The 23,404-nt window shown below is 44.4% G+C and overlaps 1 protein-coding gene across 1 annotated transcript in view; it reads left to right on the forward strand.

Annotated features, from left to right (window-relative positions):
• Window positions 1-23,404, forward strand: part of RPH3A (rabphilin 3A) — a 282,381-nt gene that overhangs the window by 132,472 nt on the left and 126,505 nt on the right. Inside the window, exon 2 of the mRNA XM_079943019.1 lies at window positions 22,426-22,536. The gene's annotated coding sequence lies outside the window, so the exon portion shown is untranslated. The remainder of the gene's footprint in view (window positions 1-22,425; window positions 22,537-23,404) is intronic.

Consider the following 23,404-nt stretch of genomic DNA (forward strand, 5'->3'; position numbering starts at 1 on the left):
AATCTCTGGCCATTCATTCCCTTCTCTACGCCACCCAAGAAGGAGGTAAGAACCGTGAAAAGGGCTTCCAACCCCAAGGGAAGAACCTAGCAGGGAATGAGGCTGGCTGTTTGTTCCAGGGCTGGTTTACTGGGCATCTGGGGCCTTCAGTCAGTGTATTTACCAACTCCTGTAGGCTGCTACACTGCCCCCCACCCCCACGCCCCACCCCCGCCTGCTGGTGATAGGCTGAACAGGGAGGGCTTGGAGTACTTTGCTATGAAATTCTCTGCAGTTTCCTACAAGAAAGTAATTGGGCAGTGTTCCAGAGTGATCTTGGCCTGTCATTAATCCTTTGTAAGAGTTCTGTGTTGGAGCTGGCTATATTTTGAGATGCTGAATATTGAGGATTGGGGAATACTAAAGTTTTCTTCACTTTGCGGGGGGGGGGGGGGAAGGAAGTTCTAAATTCTCTTGTTCATTTAATTTTACGGTGCATTTGCATATGAGAGAGAGTGGGAGAGAAGGAGGGAGAAAGGGAGAGAGAGGGAGAAATTTCAAAGAGAGAGAGGAATATGTTAATACATACACGTGTAAGTTTCCATGTCTGTCTTTTTGAAGATTCAGTGACGGGACGTTAGGCAGTCAGAGAGTCAGGTAGTGACAGTCATTTTATCCGTCCCCCAATGCCTGCTGAAAACTGCCAATCAAGTACAAAATCTATGACCTGTTACGCAGCATTTGAACTTCAATAAATGTCCAGCTCTCTATTCCTATTAAATTTAGAGGAAATGCCTGTCTTTTAAAAGCATAATCACCTGTGGATGCATTTTAGCAACTTCATAGCAAACGGTGAATCAGGAAAAGATTTCTTGATTTCCTTTCTGCACATCTCTGCTCTGTTGAAGAGTGTCTCGACAGACTCTTGGCTTCTCCCAGTTGGTGTGGTTTGTGTGACCTCTCTCCCCTTCCCCCCTCCTAATTTAGCAGTCTCCATGATACCAGATGGAGGTATCATGTCATACCCATTTGGGGGATTTCTCCCTTGAAGATTTTCTAATTAAGTCTTTAGAAAAAATGACATTTCATGAGGGAGAAGTTTTCTTTTGGTTCCAAAGACAGCAAGTATTTCAATAAAATTGGTACATCCCTTGTATTTTTTTCTCTCTCTTTCTCTTGCCCAGTGAGACGGTGGGGAAGAAAATCCATGAGGCAGCTACATATTTTGTGTGTTTACTTGATTGCTTTGACAGGTTTCCAGTGGGCTGTGAAAAGTCTCAAGCTCATTTCTCGGGTTCAGGCTTCAGTCAGATAAATAGGTTTGAATAAACATCCTTTTAAACTCTTTATCAGCTCAGCAGTGACTCCTTTCAAAATGACCTTTCGTGTTACCTGATTGGCATTCTTGGTTCGAGGTAGGTCGCACTGAGGCTCCTTAGGGCGACACTCAAGGGAAAACCTGGGTCTGGGGAGTCAGACGGCTGTGGTGCTTACCTTGGCTTATTTGTGAGATTGGGGCTTGATTTTGAGACTCAGTTTGGAGGTGGAGGATGGCAACATTCATTTCCAAAGATGTAGCACCTCAGACTTTGCAGTCCCACACACTTGGGCTTGCATCTCAGCTCAACTTTTGCTGGAGGTGTGACTGTTGCAAGCTTCATATTTCTCATCTGCAACATGGAGTGAATAATTCCTGCCCCTAAGGTGGCAGTGAGAATGCAGTGAGTTCATGCAGGTACATGCTCTTAGCACAGTTAAATGGAGATGAGCTGGCAGGATGTTTATTAAGGAGACCTCTCGGGATCAACACCAGTGGAAGGGAGGGGACGCGAGCAGGAGAGAGCAGAGGGAAGTTGAAGTTGAAGCTGCAGCAGGGGCCCAATGATTGCTCCAGCTGAGCTCACAGAGAGCTCGGGAGCTAGAATGGCCAATGGGTCTGTATCCTGCACATCCATCAATCACTGGTGTGGGCCACCCTGGGATGCCTGTGATCTCGGGCGAGGTGGCTCTGCAGCTTGGGTGGCACATCCTTCCTTGTAGGGGGATCGGGGGGGCACATCCCCATGTCCACCATAGCTCTCAGTAGATGTTGGCTGCTCTTGTTATTACTGGGTCTGTTACTAAAAAGCAATTTGACTTCTGAATGTTTTTCGCTTCTGTAAGATGCAGAGCACTGTCCTAGCTGAACACTATATTACAGTCATCAATTTAGTCACTTATGTAACAAATATGTATTGAGCGACTCCTACAATGTGCAAGCCACCACGCTGGGAGCTGGGACACCTCCACTTGCTTGTGTGCATCTCACATTAGAGATGAAGGTCTTATGTTCTGCAAGATCAGTTCATGTGATGTGTAGACCAGGATGATTCCATGCTACAGGGAAGGAAACAAACTTTTAACACATGTGTACACACACACACACACACACACTCACACACACATAGGTGTGTCAATGAGTCCTCCAAGAAGCAGACACTGAGACAGAGTTAGGGGTACAAGAGGTTTACTGGGGGGTTAACGCCAGTGAAAGATAAAGGGAGAGAAAGCTGGATAGGCATAGAGAGCCTCAGGCCATGATGCAGAGCTGCTCAAATATTGGCCAATCCAATGGGGGGCCCTGGAGTAAAGATCGCCCATTAGAGGGAACCCTATGTTGGACAGAAATGGCCAAGCCCTGGTACCCCTGCCATGCTCAGTCATTGGCTGGGGCTGCCTGAGAAGAAGGTGGCCTTGGCTTGAATGCTGCAGTCGATCCTGAAGTTTCTCAAAGTTGAAGGAAATACTTTCTTGAAGGAAAATCTGAGCAGCACATCTCCACGGCTGCCACATGAGGATTAGAGGAGGGCATATATGCACATAGCAGGTATGGCAGACACATAGAAGGACCTTGAGAATTTTTCCTTCCCTTGCACCTTTTTCTTTTGTGGTTATGGAACTTGCAACAAGGAATAGGAGAGTATGAAAGGTCATGCAGCGTTAGGTGGCTTGGTAAAGAGGATATCATCACTATAGAATCTATTGAGTGTTTATTACATGCCAACCACTGTACTGAGCAATTTACACACATGGTCGCCATGAATCCTTACACAACTCTTTGAATTAGAGACTTTATTATTCCCATTCTACAGATGAGGAACATGAGGACCACAGGAGATGTCACTTGCCCAAGTCATATGGTGAATGAATCCACCACACTCCTGAAATGGAAACTCTACTGTTTGTGGCCCTGGCTGCCGCAGAGCAGAGATAAAGGCCTCAGGAAAATCACTCAAGGAGAACACAAGATCTGAGAGCACAGTATTGGTTATGTGGGCTGATGGCAAAAATGGCAAGCGGCCAGTTTGCTGGGAGGCTGTGGGGTCTCCGTGACCCCTGGTAGGCTGTAAATCTTGCCCCTTCCACTGTGACCCTAAAACCACTTTGCAGACACAGTTGATAGAAAGGAAGGGAAAAGGCATGGAGAGTGTTGAGGACAGACAGAACCGTAGAAACTTCTTTGTGTCTGTGTGTGAGCCGCTAAGGAGAACTCAAATTAGACTTTCTTACCTCCCTCATTAAGGGAGCAGGAAAAAGTCTCTTCCAGATAAAAATGGCTGGAAATGCTCGGGCTGGGGGCTGGGATGGGGGCAGGGGTTGGAAGTCTGCTGTGCTCTTTCCTGTTAGAGTCAGGATTTCCCAGGCGGGGCAAGCATTGTCACTGCCGTGTCCACAAAGGCTGATGGCGTTTTGAATATGTGCCTGGCAGAGTCTGGGACGGAGAACAACACTTTGTGGTTGGGCCTGCTGGAGATTAGATGCCCAGAATTAGGATTAACTACAGGCTGGGGCAGAGAAGGTGTGGGGAACCGGCCTGGCTTCATGGCCTCTTACCCCTGGCTTTGCTCATCCTCCCTTAATTTTTCATACAATATTATCATTCAGTTCTGACCTGCCTATTGTCTACCCTGTTCAAGTACCTTAAAAGGCTCCCCACTGTTTATAGGATGAAATTCAAACTACTTAGTTGGGCCCATTGGAATCCAGCCCTACCCTACTTTATTACTCATACTGAGTTGCTCCCATTCTCTGAACATGCCTTGCCCTTTACTTGCCTCTTTGATTTTGGATAGGCTGTTCCCTCTGCCTAGAATGCCCTTTTCCCTCCTTTTTTACCTAATAAACTCCTACACATCCTTCAAAGCCCATCTCAAATTCACCATGACTTCGACTCCTTTAGCCTAGGGTTTTCCAACCTTAGCACATTTTGGGATGGACATTTCTTTGTTGTGGGGGCTATCCTGGGCATTGTGGGGTGCTGAGAAGCATCCCTGGCCTCTACACACTAGATACATCTACTTCTACCAGTTGTGATAACTAAAAATGATTCCAGACATTGCCCAGTGTCCCCTGGGGGGCGAAATCACCCCTGTTTGAGAACATTGCTTAACCAGTGTTAGCTGCTGCTTCTGTGTTTACATGGCACCTTGTCCAAGGACCTTATCTCACTGAGCTCTAATTATTTGCTTATCTGTCTACCCCCTTACCAGACTAAAAGCTCCTTCAAGCTGGGGACTTTGTTTTATCCACTTTGGTGGCCTCAGCTCCTTGTACTGGGCCTGGCACATAGTAAGTGCTGCATGAATATTTGTTGAACACACAAAGAAATGTGACATGGAGTTGGGGGACAGAAGATATCTATACACATGTTTTTCCATAAAGCCAAGGACAATTAATTACCCTTGCTATGATAATAGTAACCACCTCATGGAGTTGTATGGGTTGAATGACTTAAAAAATTTAAAGCTCTCAGGATAAGACCCGATATATAGTAGGTGCTTAATGTATGTTAGCTTTTGTGGCTATTGTTATTTTTCTTAACTCTTCAGAGCTCTCTCTTTCAGAAAGGCTGGTCATTTGAGGGTCACTCATGGCATGGATAAGGTGGAAATGGTGGTGAGATTCCTTTTGAGACTGGGCACATGTAAATTTAGGCTACTTAAAAGGAAGTACTTCTTTATAAAGTGAGTTGTAAATAGATATTATGCCAAGAGATGATATGCAGACATCATGTTTAAGGGTGAGGTCTCTTGGCCAAACTAACTGGGCTGGTATATGAGACCATTACTTACTTAGCCTCAGTTTCCTCATCTGTAAAATAGGGATAACAATAGTGTGTACCTTGTAGGGTTGCTATGAAGGTGAAATGAATGAACTTATATAAAATGACACATAGGAATACTCTACAAGTCGTAACTGTCACTGTCATCATTATTATTATAATTTTTTGATATATTCTTGAATGATGGCTCCCAGGTAGATTTTCCCCTAAGAGAAGCTGGAATGTTTTGGGAATGTTTGGGAAGCATAGACATACCACTACTCCCCATTTCAATCCCAGGCAGACATGACTAGTTGATCGTAGTATCTCTGTGTGTCTTCTCTTCTTATAAGGACACCAGTCATTGGACTTAGGGCCACTCTAATCCCATATGATATCTTGCTAACCAATTACATCTGCAAAGACTCTATTTCCAAATAAGATCACATTCAGAAGCTCCAGGTGATCATTCATGTGGTGGAGGGGGATACGATTCACCATGGTACAGAGAGTAAGCATTTTCAAGATTATATTTTGAGTAGCACTGTTTTAGATGGTTCCTCCCTTCTGACTCAACTGCATGAGTGTGGAGGGGGCAAGGAGAGGCCCCCGTGGAAGGTGAGTGGTGGTGACGTTTGGGGATCTACACTACCTCCAGCCCAATCAGAAAGAGCAGGTGACTCACCCCATCACAGCAGAGCAGTTCAGGCAGCTTCGTGCTGAATGTCCCCACCTCATACATTTCATTCTCTTAATGGTGCCTTGTGTTTCCCTGTTTCCCTTCTAAAGTAAACGCTCGCAACAGATCTGCAGGTTCTGGGAGTTGGGTTTCTTTGCTTTAGGTGTTTGGCTTTCTCTTTCCTTCCTAGTGAATAATTTTCTAAGGAAAGCAAAGGAGGGCCACAGCGTGAGGTAAATGCACTCACTAAGTAGACGAAGCCAGAATAAACAGAATTTACAGCATCCCTAGTTATTCTTTCCTGGGAGCTGGTTGTAACTGTTAGTCAGCTTGAGTAAGTCTGCTTGATAGCAGAGGGGTCTCTGAGAGAATGCCCAGGACAGCTCTGTAGACGTGACTGAGAAATGAATTTTTCTTCTCTGCCAGTCTTCTCCTCATGAGAGCCCCCCTGCCTGTAAATAAAATGATAATCCTGAGAGTAGGCTACATAATATTGATGGTAGTGGTGGTATAATTAGGTCCAATTTTTGGAATACTTGCTGTGAGCCAGGTGCTCTGTAAATTTTAAATCAACTTTGTGAGGTTGTGTATTTCTATTATCCATTTTTCAGAGGAGAAAACGGAGGCTCAGAGAGGTGAAAATATTTTTTTAAAGTCACACAAGGAGCTGTCCTTTGAGATGGGGTTGGAACGCATGACTCTGAGTGACTCCCTTGCGTCTATAGGGAGCATTGCTCAGAATCTAGGAGGGTCATCTGAGCCTCCCCTGTTTCCATGTGGGACTAAGGTGTTACCCTTAAGAAATTTAAAGTTGGCTGCTGTGTTCTTCCATGAAAGGAGCTGTGATTTACTGGGATGGTGCAGACCTGGGTCAAATTGTGGCTAAGGCACTTACTAGTGCTCCTGGTCCTGGGAGCTCATCCCTATGGGCTACATTTCCCAGACTTCCTTGTTAGCTGGCTTCCTGCTGGGTCTGGCCAATGGGAGGCATTGGCGTTACACTAAAATGTGGGAGGAGGGGAGAAACTAGGGTGTTTCTCCCCCTCCTCCTCTGCTTCCTTCAAGATTCCAGCTTCTGCCAGGTGAACCTATTCCCAGGGGCCTGGAAATACGACCTCCTCCCTCCATCCCTCTAGCCTAGGAGTAGAGCATCTTTCTGCTATCGCTAATCTCTGGGCAGCCTCACCATCCTTGCTCCCTCTTCACTCATGTAACCAATTTCCTGCGTTAAATTCTCTCTGTTGTAAATACCTAAAATCCTGACTGAGACACAAGCTAAGTAACTTCACTTCTCTGAGCCTTGGTTTCCCTATCTGTAAAATGGTAATAATAATAGTACCTACGATGTAATGCATTTGTGAGGATTAAATGAGATAATTTTAGTTAAACCTTTGGTTCAGTTTCTGGCATAAAATAAGAATGGTTTTCCCAGCTCGGAGACCCTAGGCAAGAGTTTCAGCAGTTTAAGCACAATTAATTCTATAGTTAGCCACAGAGCCTTATTTTGCTTTACTTTTCTGAAAAGCATTGGTTCTGGGTATACATATTAATGTCTCCAGAAAAACACATTCCAGTGACTAAGACTTGGGGTTTAATCTAATGTCTTTGCCCCTTTCTTTTTCTTCCCTTCTCCACCTCAAGGAGGGGGCAAGCCAGCAGCTTTTCTTACCACCATGCATAGACAGGTGGATACAGAGAAAATGCTGAACTTTCAGAATTTCTTGGGGCTCCTGAAAGCCTGCATGTCATCATGAAACATAAGCTCATCTCATAAATACGTCTTTCATAGAAGCTTCAGTTACTGATGCCAAGTGTCAACATATCAGATTGTTGGCTAATTTTAGCCTTCTCACTGACTGTCTCTATCTCACAGACGTGTAATTAACACCCCAGTTCAGCAGAGATTCAGACACATCTCTACTTTGCATTATGATTGTGAGGCCTTGACCATTAATGCTCAAGTTCGAAGTCTGAAAGTGCCACCTGCATGTACCATTTGGATGTCTCTTGTTCCTCCACACTTTGGGGGCTACTTGTCCCTTTAAAATCAAAATGAAAATGGCCCAAGCTCCCATCCCATGTATTGTGGGAAGTCCAATGCCTTCTTGGGTATATCTGAGAATTCTCAGAGGGCTTTTGTACTCTTGATCACTTCTTGTTTGGAGTTCTAAGTGGCTTCATGTGCCACGTGTCTTGCCGCCTGAAGCTGTTGTTTTCTCTTTGCTGTGCTTTGAACACACTCCCTCTCCTCTATGCCTTAAAGAATTACCAAAATAGGTGAGTTGTGTGTAATGGACTTTTTACTGAAGTTTTGAGCGTGTCTGAGCTGGACCAGAGCTCAAAACAGAATAGAAAACAGGTTGAAATAAAATGTTCAGTGTTGTACATTTCCTTAGCCTCTCCCACTACATGGACTTTCTCATCAATTGTCTTTCTTCCTGGGCTCCCACCTGCTGCCATGTTGCTAAAGTTCCTTGCTTCTTAATCTCTCTCTTCTCATTTTCTCTCATTTTGTTTTGCTTCTAGCCTCCAAACTCATGCTACTTTCGCACTGAAGGTGAAAAACGTCTTTCCTCCCACTGGAATTCCTCATAGGCATAGAGCTGTTTTTATTTAAAAAATTGTTCGAATGAGTGTTTGGGGGAGAGGATGAGCTTTCTGTCCACATGTTGTAGGACTTACTCCAAAGCTTTAAGGAGGATGTAGGAGGAAAGAGACAGGAGGAGGAGAAGAGGTGCCTCAGCAAGTCGGACAGAGGCATGGGGCACTTGAAGACCCAAGTGAGAGCCCAATAAATCTTTTTGTTACCGAATCTAAGCTCTTACTGCTAGCCACAGGACAGGCCAATAAGCTGAGAGACAAGGTATTGGGGCAAGGAATAGGGACTTTATTTGCAAAGCCAGCAGACTGAGAAGATGGAGGACTAGTGTCCCAAAGAACCATCTTACCCAATTTAGGATTCTTTTATACTAAAAGGGGAGGGGGTGTGGCTGGTGCAGACTTCTTGCTGCCAGCCAGACCCCAGAGGGGATGTGATAATCCTTTGTTCCTGTAGCTCTCCACATAGGTTTGGTCACAATGTTTCTATAAACCTTCAACAGGGCAAATGTTATTTTCTGTTATGCAACTTTTTATCTCTATATGAATGGAAGGTGTTATGCCTTTAAAGGTCAAGCCTAGGAGGCAGAGCCTTGAGAAAGGGCTATTATGTATATTTCAGGCTACAGGTAACATTCTTTTACTGATTGAGGAGACAAAGGTGCAGAGCCAGCACGATTAAGCACAGGCAGTGGAGCACAAAAGTTAGAGCTAAAGAATAGATGCAACATGGAGTCAGGTTTGTTCTTCTCTGTTATGTTTTGGGAGTGGTGATGTCTACAGTGACCACCAACCACTGTTCATGTTGCTGTGATGTACACCTCTTCTTTGTGCCCCCTGTGGAATATTCAGTTAAAGATTACATTGTTAAGAAATTCTTGCTGTGGGTATATTCTTTTGAGGATTTGAAGAGGTGACAAGGATACCAATATAAAAAGTCTATAATGTTCATGTATTTGAGGAAGCATCTACAGCACCAGGAGCCAGGATGCTGAGAGGACTGTGAGGAAATTAGCCTCTGGGATGTGTGGAAATCTAGGGGTGAGAATGTTCTAGAATGTGCAGAAGTCTAGGGATGAACCTTTGGACTTCTTCAGAGTCTGTAACAGTCAGGGTTCCAGCAAGAAACAGTTGGCATTCTCAGACTGGGTTACTCAAGGAGCTATTTTAATTTAGGGCTATTTCCAAAACTGTGAGCAGAGTTGGAGAAATCATTAGGAAATAGTGCTGTATCCTGGGGGTTATTATCAGTGTGTGTGTGTGTGGGGGGGGGGGTGTCATTATCCCTCCAGGTCTGAAGGAGGAAGTTGGGTTCTTTCTTGGGTAAATACCGCTCCTGACATCACAGTGCTGTGAGGAACAAGGGAGCTGTGGGGTGGCACGATGCATGCGTATTAGTTTCTTATGGCTGCTGTAACAAATTATCACAAATTTAGCGGCTTGAAACAATGCAGATTTATTATCTTAGAGTCATGCAGCCCAGAAGTCCAAAATGGGTCTCATGGGGCTAAAATCAAGGTGTTGGCAGGAAGCTCTAGGGGAGAATACATTTCCTGTCTTTTCCAGCTTCTACCCATATTCTCAGAGCCCACAGCCAACAGTCATATCTTTGCAACCTCTTGCTTTTGTCATTTCCTCTCCTACTTCCTCTTCTGGAGTCAAATCTCCCTCTGCCTCCCCCTTGCGATTACATTCAGGGCTCACCCGGACAATCCAGGATAAAGATGCAGGTCTGGGGACTGGTGAGATTTCATGGGGAGATGTGGGTGAGATTTCCTTCTGGTGTGCCTTCGTCAGCACTTTCTAATAATGGCACACACAAGCTTTCACACTCAGTCTTTGAGCCTGATTATCTTGGAAACTCCCACAGTGGCTAGCGCTGGCCTTGCACATAGTATGTGTTAATTAAATTTTTAGTGACTCAGACTGAACTTGGCAAAACCACTTGATCTTGACAGTTCTAGGCTTCAGTTTCCTCATTTGTAAAACAAAAGGATTACACTAGGGCACTACTAACTCTGTCTTTCTCAGTCATATTTAGAACCTTGCTGCTTTGCTTGGAGGGCATTTCCCAGTGAGACCCACATTTGGAAGTTAGACTGAAACACTGAGGATCTCATCCAACTCTGAGATGTTTAGCTTTAGAGCTGCCTCTAATATCCTTATGCACCAGAGACTGTGCTCAGGCCTTGCAGTGGGTTACCTCATCAAATCTGCACAAAAATCCCATGAAGCCAGGTACCATCGGTAGTCTCATTTTAGAAATGAGGAAACCGAGGCTCAGAGAGTCAGGTGGCTTGCCCAAGATCGCATAGCCAGGGTATAATAGAGCTGGGATTTGAAGTTCCCCCCCACCCCTAAAACCAGCCCTTACCCTCTGCTTTAATGTTCAGATTCTTCTAGTTTTTTTTTAAACCACTAAATACCTCAGTGTGTATTGCAGGAAAAAGGGTGTTCTCTTACATAACCACAATTCAATTTTCAAAAGCCGGAAATTTAACATCTCTCTAACATTATTATCTAATCCACAATCCATTTTCAAATTTTGTCAACTGTCTCAGTAATATCTTTTCATTCTCTGTCCAGAATCCAATCTAGGATTCTGCATTACATTGAGTTTTCATGTCTTTTCAGCCTTCCCTATTCTGGAGTAACTCCTCGGCCCTCCTCTGTTTCTTGACCTTGACACCTTCAGAGCATTCAAGCCTGTTATTTTGTAGACTGTCCCTCAGTCTGGGCTTCTCTGATGCTTCACTGTTGTCAAGAGTCAGGCTGTGTACTTTCAGCAGGAATAATGCAGATGTGGTGCTGAATTCTCAGTGCATTGTATCGGGAGGTGCATGCTGTCGGCTTGTCCTGCTCCTGGTGAGGGTCACCTTGATCACTTGGTTAACATGGTCAACAGGTTTCTCCACTGTAAGGTTACTATTTTCCCCTTTGTAATCAATTAATAAGTCAATTGTGGGGAGATAACTTTGAGGCTATGTAAATCTCTTGCTATTCATCAATGTTTACCTCTTAGTTTTAGCATCCACTGAAGGTTTTCTAACTCCATCATTCCTTTTACATTTCATTGTTGCATTCTCCTATAAGGAGGAGCTTCTTTTCTCCCCGTTTATTCATTTATTCACATTTGCTGTATTGAAATGGGCTCATGGAGCCATCCCAGTCTTTATGAATTTGATCTCCCAACTGGTTGTTTTCCCAGATGTGCTGTCACTTCCTCATTTTTTCCCATTACCAATTCACCTCTTTTATCCTTTGAAAATCCAAAGTCCTCTCACTGTCCAGAAGTATTCGGTTTTAGCTAGAAAGGAGCAAATTCCCAGACTTCCGCCCTAAGAAGGAGGAGGGAGAGGAGCGAACGTTTGGGGATTTTTCGGAACCATCATCAAGCCCTGGGGAAGCTTGGGCTGGTTCCAGAATGTCTAGGAGCCAGGCTGCTCACACCATTCTCCTCCAGGACATCACTGTCACTTAGCCTGTCACTGTGGGCAGGGGTGGGGGGGTGGGGGGTGGCCACCAAACTCTGTGGTTTCCTGGGGGGTGGCCACCTCTATGTGCCAGTCTCTCCTTCCTCTGTTTGTGGTTGTGGAACTGTGGGTGCCTCTACAAGGGGCACAAAATTTATGAGCTTCCCTGGGGAATGCAGCAAGGCTATTTTAGACCCATCCTGCTGGCTTTCTCTTCCTAAAGATTTAATCCAGGTGAGGTTCAATCCCCTTGTATCCTGTTCTTCCTTGCCATAGTACTCGTTATGTCTTTAACATCTTTTCCTTTCTTCCTCCCTCCCTTCCTCCCTCTCCTCCTCCCTTCCTCCGTCCCTCCCTTCTTTCCTCCCTCCCTCTCTCCCTACATTCTTCGTTCCTTCCTTCTATCCCTCTTCCCCCCTCCTCCTTCCTTCCTTTAACAAGTCAATGCTCTTGAACACCTACAATGTGTTCATCTGTGAATAAGACTGCTCTCAAGCTCTCCTGTGAAAAACATCCATTAAACAATCTCACAGTTAAATATAGGATCACAGACCTCAGTAAGTGCTGCCACAAAATGCCAGAGTAGGAAAGTACTCACTCATTTTACAAATGAAGAAACTGAGGCGCAGACCCCACAGCCGCCCAGAGTCAGAGAGGGTCTAGAACTCAAGTCTCCTGACGCCCACTCCTGCCCTCTATCCCTCAACCCAAGCCCCAGGCTGTGAATTACAAACCTCACTGCTGGCTCTGCCCCAGCCAAGCAGGGGCTTGCTCTGAGGCTAATTAAAGGTGCTCTTTTCATAGAGGAGAAATCTCTGGGAGTTGCAGGAGATCAAATATTTACCTTCTCAACAAAGCAAGGAAAGCTTAAGTAAATTGGACATCTGTCTCCCATGTACAAATAAGGCCTGCGAGGGTGTGGGATCAGGGGGAGGTGGCCCTGCAATGCTGTCACATTGTCCCTGTCAGATCTTTCTATCTTTCTGGTCTGCTGTTTCTCTGGCTCTGTCTTTGTCTGTTTCTATCTCTGAGAGTTTCTCTGCCTTGCTCTGTCTCCATCTCTCTGTTTCTGCCAGTTTCTTTTTCTGTCTCTCTGGATTTCTCTTGGTCTCAGTCTCCCCCTGTCTCTGTCTTACCACTCATCACCCCCAGCCTCCCGCTCTGTGCTCAGCCACCCCCAATTACTGGAAACTCCCCCAAAGTACCACCTTCTCCCACCGTCATGGCTGTTGCGTGACACGTTTTTCCCCTTTCCAGGAGCACCGATATCTGTGGCCTCTCCCCAGATTTCTGCCTGCCTTATTCATCCTTAGGTCTGAATTTAAATGCCACCTTATACTTTGAAGAGCCTAAACTCCAAGAGGACAGGGATTTTTGAGTCTTTCCTTCACTGCTGTATCCCTCGCAACTTTTAAATTCTTATTTATTTATTTATGTTTGGCTGTGTTGGGTCTTCGTCGCTGCGCGTGGGTTTCTCTAGTTGCAGTGAGCGGGGCTACTCTTTGTTGTGGTGCACGGGCTTCTCATTGCAGTGGTTTCTCTTCTTGCAGAGCATGGGCTCTAGGCGCGTGGCCTTCAGTAGTTGCAGCACGCGGGCTCAGTAGTTGCAGCGTGTGGGCCGTAGAGCGCGTGGGCTTCAGTAGTTGCGGTATGTGGACTTCAGTAGTTGTGGCGCACGGGCTCAGTAGTTGTGGTGCACAGGCTTAGTTGTTCTGCAGCATGTGGGGTCTTCCCGGACCAGGGATTGAAACAGTGTCCCTTGCATTGGCAGGCGGATTCTTAACCACAGTGCCACCAGGGAAGTCCCCCTTGCAACTTTTAAAAGGGATTTGTATGACGATAACTTCTTTACTGATTTCATTAATTGCTTACTGATTTCAGTAATTGCATCTAGAACAGTGCCTGGTGCAAGATAAGTGCTCAGGAAGTATTTGTTGAATGAATGAGTGTGTGAATAAGCAGGAGGCCCTCCCTGATCTCTGCCCCCCCTTATCTGGATCTGTGCTCCCACAGCATCTGATGCTATTGCTGTCATAGTCTTTATTATAATTGCTTGCTGTATTTGTTGGGCTGTTGTAACAAGATTGTAACAGTAGTTCAGAGGTGACTGATCTAGGTCAATAAGTGGTCCTCACAGTCACAGACCCATTCACCTGGGCTGACAGTGGCTCCGCCATCCTCAACACGTGGCAACAGGGATCAAGGAACATAGAAGTGCAGATCTGGCGTGTTTCATGGGTCACCCCTGGAAGTGACACAGGTGGCTTCTGCTCACATGCTGTTGGCCAGAATTCAGATTCGTGGCTCCATCTACCTGTGAAGGATGATGGGAAATTTAGTCCAGCATGCGCCCTGGAAGATGGTGGGGAGGGGAACAGGTTTGGTGGATAGCTAGCAGCTGTGGCCACATCTGGTTATCTGCTTGAATCCCTCACTGAGCTATAAGCCCTGTGAGGACAGGGAATATGTCTGTCCTGGTCATCCTTGTGTCCCTAGTAGCTAGCCCACAGCCTGGCTCATTGTAGAGCAGCTATTCCCAAACTTGCCTGCACACTGGAATCATCCAGGTGTATTTAAAACATCCTGATGCCTGGCTCTCACTCCTGAACATTCTGGTGTGATTGGCATAATGTAAGACCTGGGATTTTTAAGCTTCCGAGGTGATTCTAAAGTGTAGAAAGATATAAGAATCACAGCTGTTGAACCCCAACATAGAATGCATGTTTGAATGAAGAAATGACCAGATCTGCCGCCAGGTGGTATTACCCTGTGCCAGCAGTTACAAACGGATATTCTGGGAGATGATGTGTTTTGTTTGGCTGGTATGGAGCTTAAATCTTTTATTTAAAAAATTATGTCAGTTACCAAGATTTAAAAGCTGGAAGATATTATGTAACACTTTTTCATATCACACTTTGGACTTGTGGTCTCTCTTAAAAAATTTAGGTAGTCTGTCAGTGCTGGGATGGTTGAGATGGGCAAGGGCTCGCATGTTTGCCAGGCCCCTCCACTCCCTGAGGTTCACCTCCCATCTCCTTCGCCCATTGCCTATGTGGAGCTTAAAGGCATTTACATTTGCTACTCTTGGTCTAAGTAACCTTCTGTGTGTTATCTCAAGAATTCCAGTTCATCCCAGAATTAATCTCCTCTGAGCTAGAGAGAGAGAGAGAGAGAGAGAGAGGGAGAATATGATGTGTTTTCAAGGTCATTCTAGGCCAGGCATTATTCCTGCCTCTGCCTTCAATCCATTTGGTCGAACAGCCTGCAGCCCTGCCTACTGGGAACAGAACTATGTTTTGTCTGTTTCATCAGTGCTCTGGGTGTGGGCATAGGGCTTAGTGGGACAAACACTGAGCTGGGAGTTAGGATGCTTTGGCTCTGTACTACCTCACTTAGTAAACTTAGAGATTTCTCTTTCCTGGCCTTCAGTTCTCTCATCTGTAAAAGGAGGCAGTTGAATTCAATCATCTTTTACTTCCTTTCCTACTCTCAGACTCAGAGAATTGGGCCCCATTTTAAAGAGTCTAGAGGTTTTTCTCTTCAAAAAGGACCATTTCTGAGCTAGAAATCTGCTTAGTTTATGGCTCATCCCTGAAAGAAAGCTGCTCACACATCTTTTTCAGATAGAAATCAGCCACTTGCCAATGCTGCATCCAGCCATGCAAAAAGCTACATGGCAATTAATTATATATAAATGATTGTCATACAAATCACATTAACAGGTGCAAAAGGAGACATCTTCTGGGAGCGAACTTAAAAATTAATGTGTGGCATCTTTTGAGGAAGGGCTTCCTTTTTACCTCTCCACCAGACTTATAGTTTGTTTATAGCAAACACTCCCAGAAAGAGATATATTAAAAAACCCCAATCTACCATGGGCTGAGTCAGTTTTTAGAGTTCTTTCTCTTTTTCCTAAAGGAATCTCACCAAGGAGTCCAGATGTTTATATCTGCGTGACAGCCTCGCGATGGGGTGCTTAATAATGCATTCTTGTCTGGTCACTGTTGAGGTAGCTGTGCATGCAAAGTGGCTTCTGAAGGAAGGGGGCCTCCTTTCTCCTTCACAGTGAAGGTGAAGGAGGTAGCTTAGGGGTAGATATTGTTCTTTCATCAGTGTGGAGAGCTGCCACATGAACATCTATCTTCCATAGTAACACTGCACTTTTATCTTTGTAGAATGTGCTTAAATTAGACAAAGACCAAAAACATTAATGTAGTGGACTTTGCAGTTGCATTAACTGTCTTAGTTTGGGTTCCCCAGACACAGACCCCAAGTGAGGGAGTCAGGCGTAAGTGGTTTATTTGAGAGGCGGTCCCAGGAAACATTGGGAGGTCAGTGGGAATATGAGAACGGAAGAGAAGGGATCAAAAAAGACTGGGTCACCAGTCAGTTATTACTGTGGGCAACTGGAGCTTAATCCCATTGAAGAACTCTGAGAGCTACTGTAGAACATGATGACCCACCTAAGGGGTGAGGCAGCTGGGGTATTTATACACCTTCTCTATCATTATTGGTTGCAGGCTGCTCCCTGGGGATGTTAATTCCCTGAAACTCCTCCCTGCCATGAGCAAGGATAGAGTGGCATGTAGGGTGCACGACAATGGTAAGGCCCAAGAGGAGATGGGTGGGGCATAAGAGTGTATGCTACCATCCCCCAAATCCAACCTTCCTTCTCTTGACACGTGTCCTGACTTTCATTCCACACCTTTTCTCTTTAGCCCTTAGAGGAAGCTAAATCAACTCCCACTCTGGGATCTAGGAATGGAAATATGTAGCTCAGGCCTAAACTCATCATCATAATCCTACCCCCTGGGCACAGTTACTGGTTCAAGATGAGCATCTGGGGCAATTCAGGCCACTGAGAAGCTAGAGGATCTGGGGAATCTTTCCCACTCTTCCGAGAGGACTTCCAAAGTCAACCTTCTCTTTCCTGTCCAGACTTGGGGAATAAAGCACACAGCCTTGGGAGTTGTCGGGGCTATCTTGAGACCATAAAGGAGAGTCAGTGGAGGGTGAAGCCAGCACCCTAGGAGACAGGGGGAAGGAACAAAACCTGAACCTTGGTCTCACCATTGTGCTGCCGAATGAAGCTGTCCTTGACACTTAGCCTTCGGTAGGACTTGCGGTTATTTGAGCCAATTAATCACTATTATTTAAGCCAGTTAGAGTTGCATTTTCTGTTGCTTGCAACTGCATACTCCCTACATGATTCAAATGAGACTACTCAGTTTGGGCGAAGGGGGAAATAAGTGAGGACGTGGGCTTTCTCATGCACTGTTGGGTGGATGATGAAATGATAGGACTATTCTGGGAACCATATTAGCATCAGGTAGCAAAGTGCTGTGACTGTGAGCTTGACCTTTGGAGATAAACAGATCTGGTTTTTATTTCTGGCTCTGCCAGTTTTTAGTTGTGTGATGTTGAGAGGTTATATACCCCTCAAGCCTCAGTTTCCCCATCTGTAGAATGAGAGATAATAAAAACACCAGCCTCATAGGATTGTTCAGAAGGAATGAAAGACTTGGCCTGAAGTCCATGCTCAATAACTGATAATGCTAATGATGACTCCTGTTATGGAGAGAAAATGTGGTCACAAGGATCAGAAGCCTTCAGAATGTGTAAGCTTCTTCACTCAGCAAATTAAACTTCTAGGAATTTACCCTCAGTAAATAATCAGATAAATGCCTAAAAATATATGTATGAGAATTTTCTTTGCACCATTATTTACAATGGCAAAAAATTGGAAACTATGTAAATGTGCAACAATAGGGTCTCTGTTATACCAATTACAGTGTAAAAAATGTGATGTAATATATTGGGCGGTCATTAAAATGATGACGTATATTGTACTATGACATGCAAAGATATTGTTTACATATTAAGAGGGACAAAATTGGGTTTTAAAATAGTACGTAAAGATTGGAGCTGCTTTTGTAAGTGAGGGTATGCACCCCAATTTTGAGATTCGCTCTTTTGGGGGGTAGAGTGTGGGATTGTGGGTAATTTTCAATGCCAACTTTCTGTGTTGTTTGGGTGTTTAATTATACAATGAGCACATTAATTTTCTTTATTTTTGGCTGTGTTGGGTCTTCGTTGCTGCGTGCAGGTTTTTTCTAGTTGCGGCGAGCGGGGGCTACTCTTCATTGCAGTGCGCTGGCTTCTCATTGCGGTGGCTTCTCTTGTTGCGGAGCACGGGCTGTAGGTCGTGCAGGCTTCAGCAGTTGTGGCTCGCGGGCTCTAGAGCACAGGCTCAGTAGTTGTGGCACATGGGCTTAGTTGCTCTGCGTCATGTGGGCTCTTCCCGGACCAGGGTTCGAACCCATGTCCCCTGCATTGGCAGGCAATTATTAACCACTGCGTCACCAGGGAAGTCCCAAATATTACTTTTGTAATCAGAAAACAACAACAAAATTCTTTCTATTTTAAAAACACAAATAAGGTTCAATTCTCTTGGCCTGTTAAAATTGTCAAAATGCCCTTTGATGCCCCTGATTGCCCTGAATACAAAGTGAGTTTTCACTCTTCCCCACAAAAGGTATAGGTCACAGAAAGAGTTTTTCCTTACCCTTTATTTGTTTCTCATTACTAATGTGTCTCCCTAGTAAAAAATTCGATTATAGAAATATATTACTTAGTTCCTACACCTTCTGCTCTCCATTGTTTCACTCCTGAATTCAAAATGTCTATATTTTTAGCTTTTCTACGCATATGCTTATCTCGTTTACTTTCTATGTATATGCTAATGTATTTCCTTTGTATTTCTTCTATTCTAAATCACCATCATTGGTAAGCTACTCTTTTGACTTATCAGCCTTTCAACAAAACATAAAATGCTGCATTACATGAAAAGGCAAGTCTTAATTTCAAAAACAATGTGAAAAATTGCTTCTTAAAATCAAAGAACTAGAAGTCACACATATATTGTTTTTCTTTTATTGAGTTATAATTTAGGTACAGTAAAATGCACAGTGAAGTATACAGTTTGATGAGTTTTTTTTTAACTTCAAGAATGATGAGTTTTGATATACATTATTTTTTTAATATAGGACCATGCTTTGTATTTCCTGCAACTTACTGTTTTTACTTAGCAATATATCTTGGGCATCTTTCCCCTTCTATCCCATTCTTTTAATAGCTGCATGGCATTCCATCATTGTGACTGTATGATCATTTATTTCCCCAAACCCTTATTGATGGACATTTGGGCTGTGTCCAATTTTTTGCTGTTAGAAACAGTACAGTGAATATCCTTGTACATCTATCTTTGTGCCCTTGTGGGAGAATTTTTCATAGGTGGATTGTTATTGATGCCTAAGCATGATCGATTCAGAATGCTCCACGTAGAATGTTCAAGAGATGTAACCTCTGTTCTCAGAAGGGCACAACTAGGCAAATCTTACTCATGTTTCCCCCTCATTATAGTCCTGACCAGGGACCTCAGCTTTCACATCAACACCTCCCAAAGGTAAGGGATTCTGGGCACAATTCTGGGAATACTGGATTCCCTCCCCCATCTTTAAATTTTATACCCAAGTGAAATCCTATCCATTGGATCAGGGCAACTTTGGGGTTTGTATTTATCAGTGGAATGCCAGCTCTGTGCTGGGCTCTTTTGGGCTCTGGGAACACTATGGTGAGTGTGATGGATATGTCCCCACTCTCCTGGGGCTGACATTCTAGTGGAAGAGATAACAAACAAGGAAACAAATGAATAATGCTGAAAAGCCACATTGGCCACTTCTTGAAGCCTCACCTGGCTAACAGCAGGGATGGTGAGGAACACCCTTTGGTGCCCTACCTTTTGAATAGCCCTGCCAGCTCCAATTGGAAATGGGGTACATTTCTTTTTGGTAGAGCATGTAGTATTCCTGTGACTTGTCCAACCTGCAGAGAAATATGCTTCGCTCTCTTCGTAGACCCATGAAAACCCTAGGATTAATGATTTCACAGATTTTGTGGAAGCAGCAAAGAACAGTGAAAAGAGCACATGACTAGGGGTTAGAGAAGCTTGGGTTTGAATCTCAGCTATGGTTGGCTGAATAATGGCCATCTTAAGATGTCCATGTCCTAATTCCCAGAACCTGTAAATATATTACCTTACGTGGCAAAAGGGAATTAGCAGATGCAATTAAATTAAGGATTTTGAGGTGGGAAGATTATCCTGGATTTTCTGGGGTTAGGGGGAGCAATGTAATTACAAGAGTCCTTATACAAGGGAGGCAGGAAGGTCAGACATCTTTATGCAAGGATAAGTAAAATTGAATGAGTGTTGAATGTGTGTTAGGTTCAGTTACTGATCCCATTCTTCACTCCCCTCTGGTGGTATCGTACATCCACATCCTTGCTGTGGTCTCATGGTGGGTTTCCTTCACCTCTTGACTTTGGACTTGGCCATGTGACTTGTTTTGGCCAATGGGATGTGAGCTGACAAGAGGTGAGAGTCTTGAAATGCATTTATGCAGCTGGTCTTGCTCTCTTGTGTTCCATGATCCGCCAAGAAAGGAGCATGCCATGGTTAACTATTGCCCCTTCACCCCGCCCTTGAATGAGGAATGTGGAACAGATTCAAACAGAACATGAAGGGCAGCTCTAAGCAGAGCCACCCTGCTGAGCCCAGCCAAGATTGGCAGAACCCCAACCGACTCTTGGATCCATGAGCATGAGAATGAATGATTACTCTTTTAAGTTTTGGGGTGGTTTGTTAGGCAGTGGTATTGTGGGAAAGCCATATCCATATTGCTCTGTGTCTTATTATTTCCCAATATATCATGGAAATCTTTCTGTATTCAGTGAATAGAGAGATAGCTCATTCTTTGAAAAAATTATATAGAATGTCATTGTTTGGATATATTCTTATTTATTCAACTAGTCTGCTTAAAAGCATCTAGATTTTCCCCAATATTTTGCCTTTACAATTCTGCAGTGAATAACCTTGTACATACATTATTTTGTACAAGTCCAAATATCTCTGCAGGATAAATTCCCAGAAGGGAAGTTGCTGTGTCAAAGAATATCTGCATTCATAATTTTGATAGATATTATCAAATTATAGCACACCATAGCAACACTTCTACCAGGAGTGCTTGAGAATACCTATTTCCTCCCAGCCTCACCAGCAAAGTGTGTTATTAACCTTTTGAATTTTTGACAATCTGATGGGGAAAATGGTATCTCAGTGTAGCTTTAATTTGCATTTCTCTCTTCTTTTGAGTACAATTGATCTTTTCAAATGCTTTAGAGTCAGTTGTGTTTTCTTTTCTATGAACTGCCTATACATTACCTTTTAACCATTTTTTCTATTAGATTGTCTTTTTCTTATTGATTCCCTCACTATGTATTTGTTGAATAAACAAATGAATGGAATAAGATGAATTTAAATAGGGGGCACGGAATACCATGGTTCAATGTCCCAAATAAAACCCAGCAGGATTTGGCATGGTTATGGTTATTTATCGTGTTCTTTGATAAAAAGCCCAGAATCTCTCATTTAAGTGCCACTCCTGATGGACAGTTCTGCAAGAGGCTGAAGTAACAAGATCCAAGTAAGCAGCTTTGTGGAGAAAAGGGCTGAGAATATCCAGAGAGCTGTCTTGGTCCTTAGCAGGACATTCATTGGGAGTGGAGTAGAGTGGGGTCGTATGCTTCCCAAGCCCAGAAGACCTAATTCATTCTCCGAGTTGGGTGGTTGGGAGTGGATCTATGTGCTTTATACACTAGATGAACAGGTGCCAGGTTGACATCATAGTGTGAATATTAAGGTCGTGAATCTGGGCTCTCACCGGGATGGAAGGTGTATTAAATCCAGCTTATGTGACGACTTTCATGAACCATGCACCTGTCTTGCTTTCTGGCCGGAGTGAGCTTAGCAACAGCTCGTGCTATTCTCATGGGGTTACAGACAGTGGTTGTTGCCACCATCCTTGCTATTGTCATTCCTCCTGCGGCAGCTGCTCTGGTCCCTTATATCCCTTATATCTGCTAAGGCATGAGGCATTGGGAAGTTCAGTTGACTACCCAGCTACATGATCAAGTTGGGCTTTCAGCCCAGTTCTGCTCACCTCCAAACTAGTACTCATGTGACCCACCAGAATGTGTGTGCATGTATCCTTTCAGAGATGTTCTACGAATACTCTGCTGTATGTGACTATATAGGACATCGCTTAAAACACTCAGGTGGCAGCTCATTGTCCCACACCTACTCGGAGATGGTTTCATTTCAGCACATGTCAATTGCCTCTCCCATCTGAGTAGCATTAGTTGCAGGGTATAGATGCAGCATAAGTCATTCAGCTGATCCTCCGTTGAGAACAATCAGGCTGTCATCTGCCTCCTGTTGTGCACTTGTAATTAGAGTGTCACTTGATGGATGAGAGGATAGGAAAGTGAAGGACTTGCTCAAGGTCATGTAGCTCTTTGGTGGCAAAGCTGGGATTGGAACATAGGTCTCCTGACCCTGGCCCACCTTGTTTGTGGTTCCTCCACGAAGCTGCAGGGGCTTTGGGGGAAAGGAGGAGCATGGCACTAAACCCCAAAAGGCCACTTTGGGTGATGGGTGTAGACAAACCCCCTGCTTCTGGGTAGTGTCTCACTCAACCATTCTCTTAATTCTCTGACAGGGTTACAGCCACCAACAGCCTTCTTCCTGTGCCCGGCGTGTCCCTCGGCTCCACTCCGGCACAGCGGCACAGCAGCTCATCAAGCCCTAGGATACCTTCCTCTGATGACAGGTAAGTCACTGATCACCGCTGAGACCCAGCTGAGAGCAGGATCTATTTAAAGAAGCACAAGTTTCCAGGTGCTGAGTCACACTGGGCTGGACCAGGCAGTCTGAGTCCAGGCAGCATGGATGTTCACTGCACAGTGGCCACCGCAGCCTGGCTCAGACTCTGGCAACCACCCCAAAGAGGCTCTGAGCTGAAACGCCACGTTTAGTAAGATGAAACATGGCACTTCAAGCCCCACATCAGTTTCTAGATTTTAAATGTAGGTATTTTCATTTCCTCCTCACTGACCACTACTCTTTATTATAATGGTGATCAATCAGCCAGAATGGCTGTCACAGAGACCCAGATTTAAATCCCAGCTCTGCTGCTTACTAGCTGTGTGACCCCGGGCAAGTTGAATAGACTCTCTGAATCTCAGTGCCCTCATTTGTAAAGTAGGGTTAATAGCTAACTTGTAGAGTGTAGAAGAGAGATAAATGCAGCAATATATTATAAGCCCATATCATGCACCTGGCATATAGTAAACACTCTACAACTAATAGCAAATTAAGTTAAATACACATTCAGCATTATGCTAGGCACAATGTGATATGATGCCAGCTCTCATGAAAGTTGTTTAAAGAAGACATAAACTTGTGAAATTATAATTAACAAATCGGAATGATGCGACATTCAGACAGTTACTGAGAATCTGCTTTGGTTCACTCAAGGCACTGACTGAAGGGATGCACAGTGGTTTGTGTCCTCAAGCCACTCACTATCTAACGGGAGAGACACGCAAACATATGGTTACAGCACAATGTGAAACGTTCTCAAATACGTTTAAGTTGGTATGGGAATCCAGGTCAAGGGGCAGCTAATTCTGCCTGGG

Source organism: Stenella coeruleoalba (assembly GCF_951394435.1).
Source record: "Stenella coeruleoalba genome assembly, chromosome: 14".
In the NCBI taxonomy this organism is placed as follows: domain Eukaryota; kingdom Metazoa; phylum Chordata; class Mammalia; order Artiodactyla; family Delphinidae; genus Stenella; species Stenella coeruleoalba.